This window comes from Lissotriton helveticus, chromosome 7 (assembly GCF_964261635.1).
Source record: "Lissotriton helveticus chromosome 7, aLisHel1.1, whole genome shotgun sequence".
Lineage (NCBI taxonomy): Eukaryota > Metazoa > Chordata > Amphibia > Caudata > Salamandridae > Lissotriton > Lissotriton helveticus.
The window spans coordinates 1,093,427,022-1,093,441,299 of record NC_136068.1 but is presented as its reverse complement, the minus strand read 5'-3'; the positions used below and the strand labels follow the sequence as shown (position 1 = coordinate 1,093,441,299).

General features: G+C 45.8%; 1 long non-coding RNA gene across 1 annotated transcript; it reads left to right on the top strand.

The window, feature by feature from the left end:
* The first annotated feature begins 1,888 nt into the window (after positions 1-1,888).
* LOC144767241 (uncharacterized) lies at positions 1,889-4,161 on the top strand. The gene is made up of 3 exons (XR_013598116.1): positions 1,889-1,983; positions 3,208-3,345; positions 4,072-4,161. It is a non-coding gene; the product is annotated as an uncharacterized LOC144767241 (long non-coding RNA).
* The last annotated feature ends 10,117 nt before the right edge of the window (positions 4,162-14,278 follow it).

The window sequence follows — 14,278 nt, the reverse complement described above, 5'->3', positions numbered from 1 at the left end:
TCTTTTAAGTCTACCCTAACCCTGGGCGTAGTTCGCGTAGCCGCACTCCGCGACGCTACGCGAAGATGCACTTGCACTCCGCGAGCTACACGTAGCTCCGCGGACATGCGTAGTAGCTTGCTAGACCCGTTCGCGCGCCGTTTTTCGTCTTCGGGAGCGCGGTGCGCGTGTTCGGGGCGCTGCCTGCATGCTCGAGATAGCTAGCGCGCTAAGTTACTCAAAGAGGTTTGTCCCGCCCGCTTGCGTTCCCTTATTTCCGGTTCCGGGTCACAAGTAACGTGTTCGCGTTGTGTTAGACATGTTCGGGAACTCATCTTCTCGTTCGCACTGCCAAAGTGCGTGATCGCGTCAAATATCGCGCGAACTTACCGCGGCGGTCGCGACGGGCGGAGCCATCTTCGATTTCACACTCTGGCTATGGTTTTGGGCCTACTTTAGCATCTAACTCCTATCTCTTCCATCCTGGTCTTTTCACTCAGTTTTTCTAACTTTCTTTACTTATTACCTATTTCTCTCTGTGCCTAGGTTTATATTTCTCATTTTATTTTTACTTTTACAACTTTTTTTGCAACTTTTCTCTTGTTTTATATTACTTCCTTCTTTTACCTTGCTTCTTCCTTCCCCTACCTTTTTGTCTTCAACTTTCCTTCTCCCCTCCACCCAGAACCATGGTGAAGGGTGCCAGCAGCATCGGCGGCTCAAAGGGCAAGGCGGCTGTGCCGAAAAAAACCCGGCTGCCTTGCGGCAGAATGCGCCCCGCAGGAGTGACGCCCCGCCAACTTTTTGGGGAGGAGGAGGTGGCCGCCCTGGTCTTTTTTATCCAGCGCCACCTCCCCTTGACTTTGGCAGCAGGCGGCAGGCCCGGCTCCGGCTACCAGCGCATTGAAGAGCGTCTCCGGCGGTGGGCGAAGGTGCGCCGTGCAGTCTTCCGCTGCTCCGGTATCCGGCGTACCCACCATCAGCTGTCCCACCGCTGGGCCGACATTTTGGACCGGGAGCAGGACCTGTTGGACCTGCTTGGTGTGGAGGTTGTGGGTCTTGGTGAGTGGCTACCCCAAAAATAAAGTGTGTATATATATTATATATATATATATATATATATATATATATATATATATATATATATATATATATATATATATATATATATATTATATATAGTTATATATATATATATATTTATATTTATATATATATATTATATATATAGTTATATATATATATATATATATATATATATATATAGTAGTATAAATATTGTTATTGTATCTTTGTAAATATTGGCTGAATAAGTAACGCGATGACTTGCTCCTAGTTACATTTCCGATGTATTCCGGTATATCTACTGTAATTGTATGACAGTGTTCTTCTTCTTCACTGGCTCTTGCGTGTTGTTTCAACTTGGCGCTAGCTGTTGCTGTTTATTGATGTGAGATTTTCTTTATTGTAGAGAACTGAAGTTAGTTAATGCTATTAATAGAGTCTTGTCCTTCCTTTGTCCGTCAGTGAAATAGCGGTGGATGGATAATTGTACGTAGTTTGCATATTGTAGCATTTTTTTCACGGCCTTCTCTTCTGCATGAATCGAATCCTCCTCTGGCAAAGAATGCTAACGTTACTTTGTTCTTCTTACCTCAGCCAGGGCCGGCTCTAGGCATGTGCAAGCTGTGCAACTGCACAGGGGCACCAAACTTCAGGGGCCACCGCACCAATAGATATCCTTAATTTAATAATACTCTAAGGATGGATACATATTTGCGTTGCGGCCCCTGGCATGGATTTGTTGCCTCCGGCTCTGTTCCACTGTAGCAGTGTTTTTTGCAATGATGTCTATGTTTCACAGCACTCAATGTTTTTCTCTTTGTTTATTATTTTTTACATGAACCACAGAACCCAGGGGCAAGCTGAATACAGGGACCGAGTCGGCGGGTGAACCACCACTTACACAGAGCTCCTCTACTGAGGATCCTGCTGCTGTCCCCAGTAAGTCCAACAGTGCTTGTTTTTTCCTCTGTAATGTGTCTGCTTTGGCAATTGACAGCAACCAAGTATGCATCCAGAATGATGTTTGTCTAGTATTTTTGTAAACGTTAGTATACCACTACTAGTCTTGTGGGTATTCTATCTCCTATGGAGTTATATACATATTACACAACTATGTATGCACACGAAAATTGCATGTTGGTACTGATAGGCAGGTTGGACCTTACTTACACCTCAGTCACAGAACTCTGAGGAACGCACAATTCACTGAACGACAGCCTATATGGCCTGAGTCATTGGTCAATTATTCAATTCACACTCCTGAACCCCAATACCAAGATGCCGAATGCTTTTAGTACCCAAACCGTTACCTAAGAAACCCCCTTTTGCTCACTCACTCGTGTGAGTCTCCAAGACAACAGACACTGAAAATAAACTTCAGAGTCAAAGTGGTCATTCAAAAGCTTTATTTTGTTAGAAGTAAGTAAGTAACATCAATGTTTTTAAGTTGTTCCGTCAAATACGTTGAAGGGCCCACCAGAAAAAATCCAGAGTTAAAAAAGGCAGAATAAAGTAATCAACATTTGTACAGCTACTAGTGCACAATAGGGAAATGTGGCAACTATCGGAGACCTCTCACCAACGTATACTGGTCAGATATTCCTCTTTTTTTGTAAGCTATGGAAATGTCCGCTTCGTAGAAGGCAATCTTCTCATCTGCCGAAAACTAATGACCAAAGTGGTGCACGTTAGACAGTATGAAATACATTTATGCCAGTTTTATGCAGCCATGCTAAAAAGAAGTTGTAACCTGTAAGCAAACTCTATTCCACAATCCACATAGAAAACTTAAATACGGGCCCTTTTACTTTCCCACCTCTTCAGGTGTATGCATTGAACAATAATGTGTTGCCTCAGAGCGTCTTCTCGTACTGCGCAACAAGATGCGAGTTAACATGCGCAAAACTGGATACATTGATGTACAAAGGTTACATAGTTCACTTCCAATTTCCAAGGACTAGAGTAGCAGGACAGATGAGATGAGCTTGGGTACCATACCATAACAATGAATGCTAATATGTGTATAGAGTCTGCTGTACTATGCAATGTGGACTCCTACTGATTACGTACGTTGTACTTAACTGTTTTGAATAACTCCATTCTTGGTGAACAAGTACAAAGGGGGCTGTGCATCCATCTAAAAAGGTGTACTTATTTTTATAGGTGCAGAACCCTTACCATCGACCAGTGCCGACGGGGACAGCGGCGCAGCTTCAGCGATCCCGGCGGGGACAGGAGGAACAGAGGCACCTACACCTACACCAGCAGCAGTGGGGGGGGAGCCAACAGCGGCGGGCGATGGTAAGTTACATTCAATAGTGATCTGCATTACTTGGTGGGAGGGGAAAACTTTCTCACTGTACTCTACTGGAAAATATATGATGTTACCTTTACTTGTCATTAGCATGCTAAGCATTACCACTACAGTAATGCAAGTGGCTGATAGCAGTCGGATGCATGGGTTGTTGTTAAAGCATGTAAAGGGGAAAACACAGCTGCCAGCGTGGTTGGGAGACACACCCAATACCGGTGGTTAGTGGATAGTCTCAGCAGCAGCGGTGTTTTGGGCAAACCCAAAGGCAAGGGAAGGAGGGGACGACTGGGTGCATGGGTCGTTGCTGGTGAAACACAAACCAAATAAGGTTTGTTGCGCGGTATAAAGTATTATAGTCTTTACTAGACATGTACTACTAGCTGCCCCCTGTTAATTAATGTTAGTTTGAGAGTGTTCCCGCCTTCCCGGAATCAGAGTATATAATACAAAAGGAGATATGAAAAAGACAGGTGTTCGTTCTAATGTGTGTGACCGTTGAAGTACACCCATGCTAATAGGGCAGGCATAATGCCGTGCCAAAAAGTCCAAAAAATTAATAGAGGCTGTAGAATGTTCAAGATAGACGCAACACAATTTTTTGTACTCAGCTTGCTTGCTAGTGCTACTGTGCCGCCCACTATGTGTTGAATCAATGTTGTGTTCTTGATTTGCGGGGAGTTTGGATTACAACAATTCTGTTTCTTTCTTTATAGTTACTCCTTCCCAAAAACCAACAAGGAAGGAGTTGGCAGTCCGGGCCCGGCAGCGGAAACTGCAGGCAATTGTAGAGGCCTACCGCCGGCTGGTGGATCAGGCCGAGGAGGAGGAGGAGGAGGCGGCGGCAGCAGCTGCTGCCTCTTCCAATGCCCTGGGCCCCAAGCCTGCAGGACTATGTCGCCGTGGTCAGGCAGCCGCCCGCCGCCGCGTTGTTACATCTTCGGCGGCCCCCCCACAACAACAACAACATGCATGCAAGTGTAGGTGCCGTGATTTCCAAGCGAAGATTCTCCGCCGGGTAGCGAGTAAGTTGGAGGAGGAGCGGAAGAAGCTGGAGGACGGTATAGAGGAGCGTGTGAAGATAATGGTGGACAAACACCTGAAAGCCCGCCGGCTTTGAAATGGACCCTGTTTTTTGCCCCTTTTTAAATCCTTTTGTTGGTGGGTGGGATGTGGGAGTTGGGGTGTACATTTAAGGTTGAAATTTGGTTGGGGTTAGGGGAGGGTAGGGACAGCTCTGGGTCAGGGGGTTACATTTGTTATATATTTTATTTTTCTATTATCATTATGAAAATATAAAAATAAAACAAAGATATTTTCACAAGAAAACATTTGAAGTTCATTTGTGTTTGTTGGGGGGGTGGAGGGGGGACTGTTTCACCAAATAATGTACGTTGTGCAACATGAACATGAACTACGAACGATAAATTAAGTACTGACTGCACCTGTAGTAGTAGGGTCACAAGTGCATAAATAATTTATATTATTAAATAACATGGGAAAATTGCCCATCACGTGAGTCTGAAGTTACTAGTATACTTTAATTCCATGCACATTTGCTCAGAGTCCGCTAAACAATCCTATGCAATGCATTGCATCATTCCTTTAATATACCTGTCCTAGTTGTCAGGGAAGAGGAGCTTGTCCTCAAACTCTGTGCGTTCAGACAGAAGTAGGTCATGTAACCCAGTAGTGAGGACGTCTTCGCACTCGCTTTCTTCATCCGGCGGTGATTCACGTACTTGATAGTCTGGTGGTATGAAGCGTTGATTCATTTTTATCATTGTCAGCCGCTCCACGCTTTTGGGGGAGAGACTAGTCCTTTTCGATGTGACAATGGCACCAGCAGCACTGAAAACCCGCTCAGAAGAGACACTGGCTACAGGACAAGCCAGATACTTTATCGCCAGCCTGCTCAGCACTGGCCACTGTCTCCTTCTTTCATACCAATAGACCAATGGGCTTTGCTCCATGAACACCTCTGTTGTGTCATCCAGATAGGCCTGAACCATCCGCTCAATGTTCATTGGGGCTCGGCTTTGCTGGTCCTCTTTTCCCTTTGCAACAGCAACGGACTTACCCATCCCTTTCTGGAGAAAAAAAGCAGTTATGCTTTTGGTTGGGTCTGCTGAATCAGATCGTGTAGGTGCTGCTTTTGGTACTGTTGGTGCCTGCTGGAAAGCAGACGCACTGCTCTCATGCTGTGAAGAACTTGCGTCAGGAGTACTTGGACTGGCCTGGGCTGGCAGTGGCAGGCCTTTAAGTAACAGCCGTTCAGTTTCTAACTCATTAGCTTCCGCAGCTATGGAAGTTTTGTACTTGTCAACATCCTCATCTGAAAATGGAATTACTGCGCTACTGCTGACAAATAATTTGTACCGTGGATCCAAGATTGTTGCAGTTATGTAATGTTCACCTGACACAATATTGTTGAGCCTTACATTTGCACACAAGCGGTTGCCTAAGCCCTTGGCTAAGGTATATGCATCAACTTTTTGTTCGTCACCTTCGTATGTTTGACAGACCTCCTTCACCTATTGCTCAAGCATGTACAACAATGGGATGGCTTGGCCCATAGTACAGTCCTACCTGCTAACTGCACGTGTGAAGACCTCAAAGGGTTGTAGCATCTCTGTGATGCATTTAATGAGGTCCCACTGCCACATCTCAATGGTCAGGGCTTTAAGATTAACACTAGGATCCCCTAATCTTCTTGACATGACATAAGCATTCAGTGGGATGTACTGCTCAAAGAGACGCTCAAGCATGAAATAAGTTGAGTTCCAACGTGTTGGGACCTCCTGGATCAGTGCTTTGACTGGCAACCTATGCTCATGCTGAATGACCCGTAGCAGCTTCCGTCCTTTAAAAGAATGGTTAAAGTGCGTGCATATTCTTCTGCAGATGGCCATTATGTTGCTGACTTTGGCTTCATTTTTCAGAAAGTCTTGCACGACTAAGTTTATGCAGTGTGCCAAACAGGCTACCCTGAAATAATGTCCTTCTCTCATTGCCTTCACTACATTACTGCCATTGTCGGTGGCAACAAAACCAATCTTAAGGCCTCTTGGTTTCAGCCATTCAAAGACCTTGTCGTTAAAGTCAGACAAAATGTTTTCAGCAGTATGACTTTTGTCCATACCAAACATGGCTATAGTTGCATGTCTGCGCGTATCATTAAAAATTCCAGCAACGTCACGGAGGCCTGAAGTTAACTTGTCTTTAACACCTGCAAAAGAGATCCAGTGTGCGGTGATGCACATGAAATCTGTAGCATCGCAACTGCTCCACATGTCTGTTGTCAGGTGGATACAATGGACAACACTCTGTTGTAAGGCTTTCCCAATCAATTCCAGCACGTCGTGGTGTAGTGCTGGAACAGCCACTCGGGCAAAATAGTAGCGACTGGGAACGTTCCATTTTGGGCAGAGGGTTGCCACTAATTCCAGAAATCCAACAGCCTCAACAAATGAAAATGGGAGAAGGTCCAGTGCTAACATTTTCGCAAGTTTGGCATTGTACAAACGTGCTACTGGGTGGTTCCGCTCGTACTTTCCCTCCTGCCTTAACATGCTAGGAATGGTAAGCTGCTTTGCATGTCTTTGAGTTATGCTAGACGGACCACCTTGCATCGCAGACTTTGCACTCCTTGGTGTTTCCAGCTGACTCTGGTGCCACTGAGAAGTTGCTGATGCGGCGGATGTGGACTTTACCACTCCAGTGCTGGCGACAGGGGTCCATTGTGTACCACTCCTAGATAGAAGGTCATCGTCTCCCTCTTCTTCTACCTCCTGGTCAACCATGAGTGGACCTTGTACCACTGTATCCCCACCAACACGAGTGCTAACATTTTTTAAGCTTGCAAGGTGGTTCTCCCACCTGATCAAGTGTGTTTTTTTCAAATGGGTCGTTTGGCCTCCAGTCCCATAGTTTGTACCAAGCTTACCACGACTAACATTGACATGACAAATGGTGCATACAGCAATGTTCTCCTGAACTGGGTGAACCGTAAAGAAGTCCCACACTGGGGAGGTAAACTTTTGTCTCCTGCCATAGGAAGAGGAGGACCCACTGCCAATGCCGGATGGACTGGAGGATTGTGGAATTTCACTATGGGACAGCTCAGTCCTAGTACTGCCACTACCTCCTTCTGTTGAAGTGGCGCTTCTGCTGGATGTCGGATGCTGCCGGGCCTTCGCTGATGAAAAAATTGGAGCTGGTGTTACTTTGGGTGTTGAGTGTGTAGGAGTTATGCGTGGTACCTGCTCATCAGTCATTGCAGCATTTCTGGATAGGGTGAAAATGTTGGTCTCTACATCCTCTGCACCAGGAATAACGCTTGTGATGATGACAGTGTCAGACCCGTCTTTATCACCAGCAGTATCCTGCTCACCTACATCGACCTCCATAAGTTCAAGCCTGCCTGGAAACTTCCTTTTTCCTAGCATGGTCTTCTTGGGATGTCTCTCCTTTGAATGCGCAGATAGTTGTGGCTGCCAATCCGTATCAAGGTCATCGGAAGGGATGCTTTGCGAAGAACTCGATGCACTAACCCTCCTTTCCCTTGGTGAATTCAAAGGAAATAGATCACCTACAGAAGTGGCTTCCTCTTCTTCTTGCTCGGAAGGAGGCTCTACTTCCTGAACTGCCCCGACTTCGGGAGGAACAACTACTACTATTTGGTGCGGAGATGGTGGTTGTTGTTCTTGAGGAAGTACTATTGCGGGCTGGGGTTTTTCAACAACAACTGTTGCGGGCGGTGGTTGTGGTTGTTCAACAACTGTTGCGGGAAGTGGTTGTGGGTGAACAACTCCTATTGCGGGCGGTGGTTGTGGTTGTTGAACATCTACTGCTGGCGGTGGTTGTTGAGCACTTCCATCTTGCGTGGATTGTGTACTACTTTGAGACAGCGATAAGTTTAGTTCTGGCTCAGTATCACTGCTCGCAAGCAGAAGGCTGGCTACCTCTTCGACCCTCATCATGTGCTTGGCCCTGGGATGCTGGCTTGCCCCCACTAATGCAGATGTGCTGGTCCCAACTTGCACCCCAGACACCGCTGCTCCAGGCGTACCTTTTGGGGTGCCAAAAAAGGTTTTGGAGTCCATACCAGACTTAAGTGACACTTCCTTCTGCTGTTCCTTCTTCTCAGCAACTTTCTTTGTGGTGGAGGACCTGGTAGCTTTCTTAGGGCCCATCTTCTTCTGATGTCAGTCAGCTCACAGCAGCACAAATTGCAGAGATGTCTGGTCAGATGAGTCACACACCACACGTGGCGTACAACTGAAGGACGTCCGTCTGGCAGTAGAACGAGCGATGGATGAAAAAACAACCAGCACCTCCTCAGTCTTTTTTTGTGCACCTACAAGTAAAGAAGGCAGAACAACATCAGTCAAACAAGCAGTAAGGCAACATGAACAATTGAAAGACACACAGGCCAATGTATAAAAGACAAAACAGAAGACTCATAATACCAGTCCAGCAGCACCACAGCTCAAAGGCCACATGAAGTCCAGAAAGAACCAATAAAGTCAAGCAGGCCTATATATACCAATATGGACAGAAAAAGGAGGATGCCTGCTGCACATGACAGGTTAATGTGCAAGGAATAAATAGCCCATGGCTAAGACAGAGGTTGTAAACCTAACACCGCAAAAACACATACAAACAAACCCCTGCCCAGACAACACATTGTTGAATGCAATGCCATACACACACATGCCCTAATGAATGATGTTAATTGCATACACCGAACTAAAACAGCTACATAAAGGCAGCACCCCCGCTAACTACTACCTCTGGGACTCTGGCCTACTGTGAGATCAGACAGAAAGCTGGGAGTCCAATGATAAATGCACAAAGGAAGTACCTACAAAATGGCCGCCACCACATGGCCTAGCCACCACCATCAACATGAAAAGTAAGAGAAAAAAGAAGACAGACAATAAATGCCTATGGGAAAGGGACAATGCTTTGTTTTGTTTCACAAAGTAGCCGCACCGCTGCCCACGTGGTCAGCCCACCCACAAACAAGAAGACAGACACAGTAATTGTTCCAGGCTCCAAAAACTACAACCAAATGACAACTTCTGTTTTTTTGGGTGCACAAGAAACACCTGCAACATTTTCGAGAAACTTTTATGCAACTCGGGACATATTGTCCGCGAGAATGCAAAATCGGCGTGTTCGGCAGCGCGAACAGAAGAAAACGTCGTTTTCGCGTTCCCGAGCAAGTACATTGAGCGCGCGAACAAGACAAAAAATGTAATGTCGCGTCAAGAGTTGATTAACTTTAATGCACCTATGGCTATGAGTAGTAGTAACTCTGCCCTACTGCCACAATACAATAGTCAAAAACCTTGGATGCCTATGGCAAAAGCACAAAGGAAGGACACACAAAATGGCCGCCACCATAGGGCCTGGCCACCAACAACAACATGGCAAAATCACAAAGGATGTATACACAAAATGGCCTCCACCACATGGCCTGGCCACCAACAACAACATGGCAAAATAAATCACAAAGGAAGCATACACAAAATGACCGCCACCATAGGGCCTGGCCACCAACAACAACATGGACAACTTTAATGTATACACAAAATGGCCTCCACCACATGGCCTGGCCACCAACAACAACATGGCAAAATCACAAAGGAAGCATACACAAAATGGCCGCCACCACATGGCCTGGCCACCAACAACAACATGACAAGAAAGAGAAGACAGACAATAATGCCTATGGCAAAGGGACAATGCTTTGCTTCACAAAATGGACACACCACACCACCGCCCAAATTGGTCACCCCACCCAAAAAAAAAGAAATCGTTACATAGAGGACAGAAAATGGAAGTGGTCCATGCTCCAAAAAGAGAAAACTACAACCAAATGACAACATAACATAAATGAGGACTTTTTGGGTGCACAAGAAACACCTGCAACATTTTCCAGAAACTTTTATGCAACTCGGGACATATTGTCCGCGAGAATGCTAAATCGGCATGTTCGGCAGCGCGAATGGAATAAAAAGTCGTTTTCGCGTTCCCGAGCAAGTACATTGAGTGCGCGAACAAGACAAAAAATGTAAGTTCACGTTCTCACACTGTGCGAAGTTACCAAAACTACCCAAGCTGTTTTCCTAGGGTTACCTAATGGCAGAAATTGACAGAGTATTTAAACACACCCAAAACCAGAAATACCCCACACATAAAAATAAGATTTTCTACATCAATCCAAGCCATCCATGATTTACACATTAAGGGTACACCACAAAAACAGTTGATTAACTTTCATGACCCTATGAGTAGTACCTATGGCCTACTGCCAGAGTAGGCCACAAGGTTGGAGGCCTATGGCAAGAGCAAAGTGGCTGGAAACATAAAATGGCCGCCAACACATGGCCAGGCCGACCACAGAAAGTTAATACAATGAACTCAAGCATGCCTACACACTAACTACATGGGGTACTAGGGTCAGATATTGGCTTAAAAATTAGAAACATTTTAAATTCCACAAACAGAAATTCCACAACAGACATTGCTATTGCATAATGAACATAATCCAATGCCATCCATGAAGTTTGTTTACAAACTGGAATAAACATTTAAACACAGACTACAGAAACATGATTGGACCCATGGGTACCTCTTTATGTAGCCTGGATGCAAGTTAAAAAAAAAATACAATTTGGGACCTCATGAAAGTACAGGCCTCCATCAATAATTTAATTCCAGGATTGAATACTGTAGTTAAAAAAAAATCAAATCAAACAAGCACAAGTCTACATCATACTCACTCATACATTACAGTTACACAAACTTACTTGAAAAAGAGAATTCCAATTCAAAAAGTCCTCATTAAATCCAAGATAAATCAGTAATGCAGCCAACACAGACAGAAAGTGATCCTTCCAGCTCAAAATCCAAAGGAAAGTGAGCACCACATGGACAAAGCACTGGGAGGAGCCTGGTGGACAGGAACAGGAAGTTGTAAACTCAAGAGCCCTTCCTCCTTACTCTTCAAAACAAGAGTAGAAACAAAAAGAGGGCTCCTTCCCCCCTAAAAATAAAGCCAAAGGTACAACTTTAAGGTTTTTTGCTTTTTTTTCCTAACCAAAATGGTAATTTATTATGGTTTTAACATGCTCGCGAGTTATTCTGTGCAAGAATGCAGTTTCTGCGTGTTCGGCAACTCGATCTTACCAACAAGCATCCTCGCGCATCCTTATGATGCTATCGCGCATCCAAATGACGTTATCGCGTTCGCACAGTCGCACGGGACTGTGCGAGAGTGTTTCCAAACATGGTGGCACACGCGACCAGGAAAAAACGAACGCAGAACGAAGGTAAGCCATTGCCGCGCACGCGATAATGTTATTCAGCGCGCGAGAACTACGCTACGCACCGGATCGCGGAGTAATCGACAGCTACGCGTTCTCCGCGGAACGTGGAGCTGCCGAAACTCCGCAAGCTCCGCGAACGGAGCGTAGTTCTTCGCCCAGGGTTAGTCTACCCATCCCTTAGCCTGTTCTTCTGTTCGAAAAAGGCAGTCTTGTGGTATGTCTGGCATGTCAGAATCTGGTGTGGGCAGGAGTATGGCAGGGTTCAGGGTTGCACATCTCTTTAGCGTGATATGGGGTGCTAACAGCGTAAGTTCGTATCCTATTAGTCGTGCACTAGTAAGGTGTTGTGTCTTTGTCTGATTCAGTAATATGTCGACTGCGTGTGGAGCTAATACCGTCAATCTAGATCCCAACACAATCCCTTCACTTTGTCGGATAGAGACGGCCGCTGCTGCAACTGCTCTAAGGCAGGAGGGCAAACCTCTGGCCACAGGGTCTAGGGTGGCTGAAAAGTAAGCACATCGGCGTTGTTTGGTGCCGTGAATTTGGGTCAGGACTGAGAGAGCACATCCTGAGCTCTCATGGTAGTAGAGGCAGAAGGGTTTAGAGTAGTCAGGTGTGCCCAATACTGGTGCAGAGCAAAGAGCGTGGCGTAAGTCTTGAAAGGCTTGGTTGTGTTCATGTGTCCAAGGAAGAGGTGTGGGTGTATCTTTCGTAAGCAAAGCAAGGAGTGGCTTAACTATGAGGGAAAAATGTGGTATCCATTGGCGACAAAAGGAAGTGAGTCCAATTAGTACACGAACATCTCTTTGGGTGGTGGGAGAGGAAAGGTGTAGTATTGTTTGGATGCGGTCAGGTGTGAGAGTACGTTCCTCCTTAGACAGCAGACGTCCGAGGTAGGTCACCTGCTGTCTACCACACTGTAGCTTATTCTTTGACACCTTATGGCCCTGTGATGCCAAAAAGCGTAGTGTAGTAAGAGAGGCAGTGCGAGCCAGGGCAGCCAAAAGAATGACATCGACATATTGGATGAGAACAGCGCCGGGTGGTAACTGTATCTGGTTGAGCTGTTGTTTAAGGGCCTGGCTGTAGATACTAGGGCTTTCAGTATACCCTTGAGGAACCCGACAGAATCTGCATGATCTGTTTTTTATGGTGAAACCAAAAAGATAGCGTGACTCTGGATGTATTGGTATGGAGAAGAAGGCATTTATGAGGTCAATAACTGTAAAGGTGGTAGCAGTTGAGGGGATCATCGTCAATGTAGTTGTTAAGTCAGAGACCACAGGATATTGTGGGGCCACTATTTTGTTAATTGCACAGAGGTCAATGACAAAACGGTATATTTTCTCAGAGGTGGACGTACGTTTCAAAACTGGAAGGATGGGACTATTGCAAATATTAGACTGAACTTCCTCAACTACCCCAGCTACAATCATATCCTGTACTATAGTCATGAGAGCCTTTTTGCAGTCTGCAGAAATTTTATACTGAGGGAGGCGGGGAAGAGGTGCATTCTGTTTTACTGTTATGCGGAGAGGCTCCATCACAATCTCCCCAACGTCGGTATCCGTGATGGCCCACAGGGTGTCAGGTAACTGGGACAAATCCTGCTGTTCGGAATCAGTGAGACAATAAAGGTGGGATTCATAACCAAGGGGGCAATCATTATCAAACAGTATGACTCGGACATTCTGAGGAGAACAGCAAATGGTGGCTCTGAAGTGCTTTAGGAGATCAATGCCCTTCAAATTGTCTGGGCAATTTGGTGAGAGCAGAAAAAAGGCTATTACTGCGTTCCCCTGTATGTCCAGGCGCAACTCAGTAGAAAGGGGGTTGGTGGAGGGTGTGCCGTCAAATCCTACAGATGTGACCGATAAGCCAGACAGGGGCGCCCTAGGAATCAGTTTATGTGAGAGGGCACTTCTAGAGGCCCCTGTGTCGACCAAGTATTTCCCCTGAGTTCCAACCACTGAAGCTGTGACATAGGGGCCTGATTGAGCAACTGGAAGTTCCACTGGTTCCTTTTCCTGTCCCTGGCTGTCTCATGCAAATTCATTGTCGGGGAAGTGGTCACCAGAAAAATTGTGTGCAAAAGCCTGTCTATTGTTATCAAAGACATTGGGGCGTTGTCTGTTGGAGGTTGGGACTCTTCCTCTACCTATATTCAATCCCCTTCCCCGACCCATTGTATTTCGCTGTAAAAGAGGACAATCTGCGCGCCAGTGGCCTGTTTCCTTACAATACGCACATTGGTCCTTGGACAGTTGGCGTGGGGGTGGTTGTGTTCCAGTAGTTGCGGGCATATAATTATACTGTGGACCTCTACCGTTTCCTCCCTCTCTAGTGCTTATTTGGGAGAGCATTACTTTTTCTTTGAGTTCTTTTCTTTTCTTATCTTTTTCCTCCTCTATCTTATTCTGCAGACGTTCATAATATTGGGCCATAGTCAAGATCTGTGTGGGTGTTGCAGCCGGCCACGTGCTTTCGCTACTCTGTAACTTTGTGGAGATGGGTGGCAACAATCCTTTAACAAAAGTCTGAACTAGTAAGTGTCGACCTGTCTCAGTCGTCGCGTCCTGTC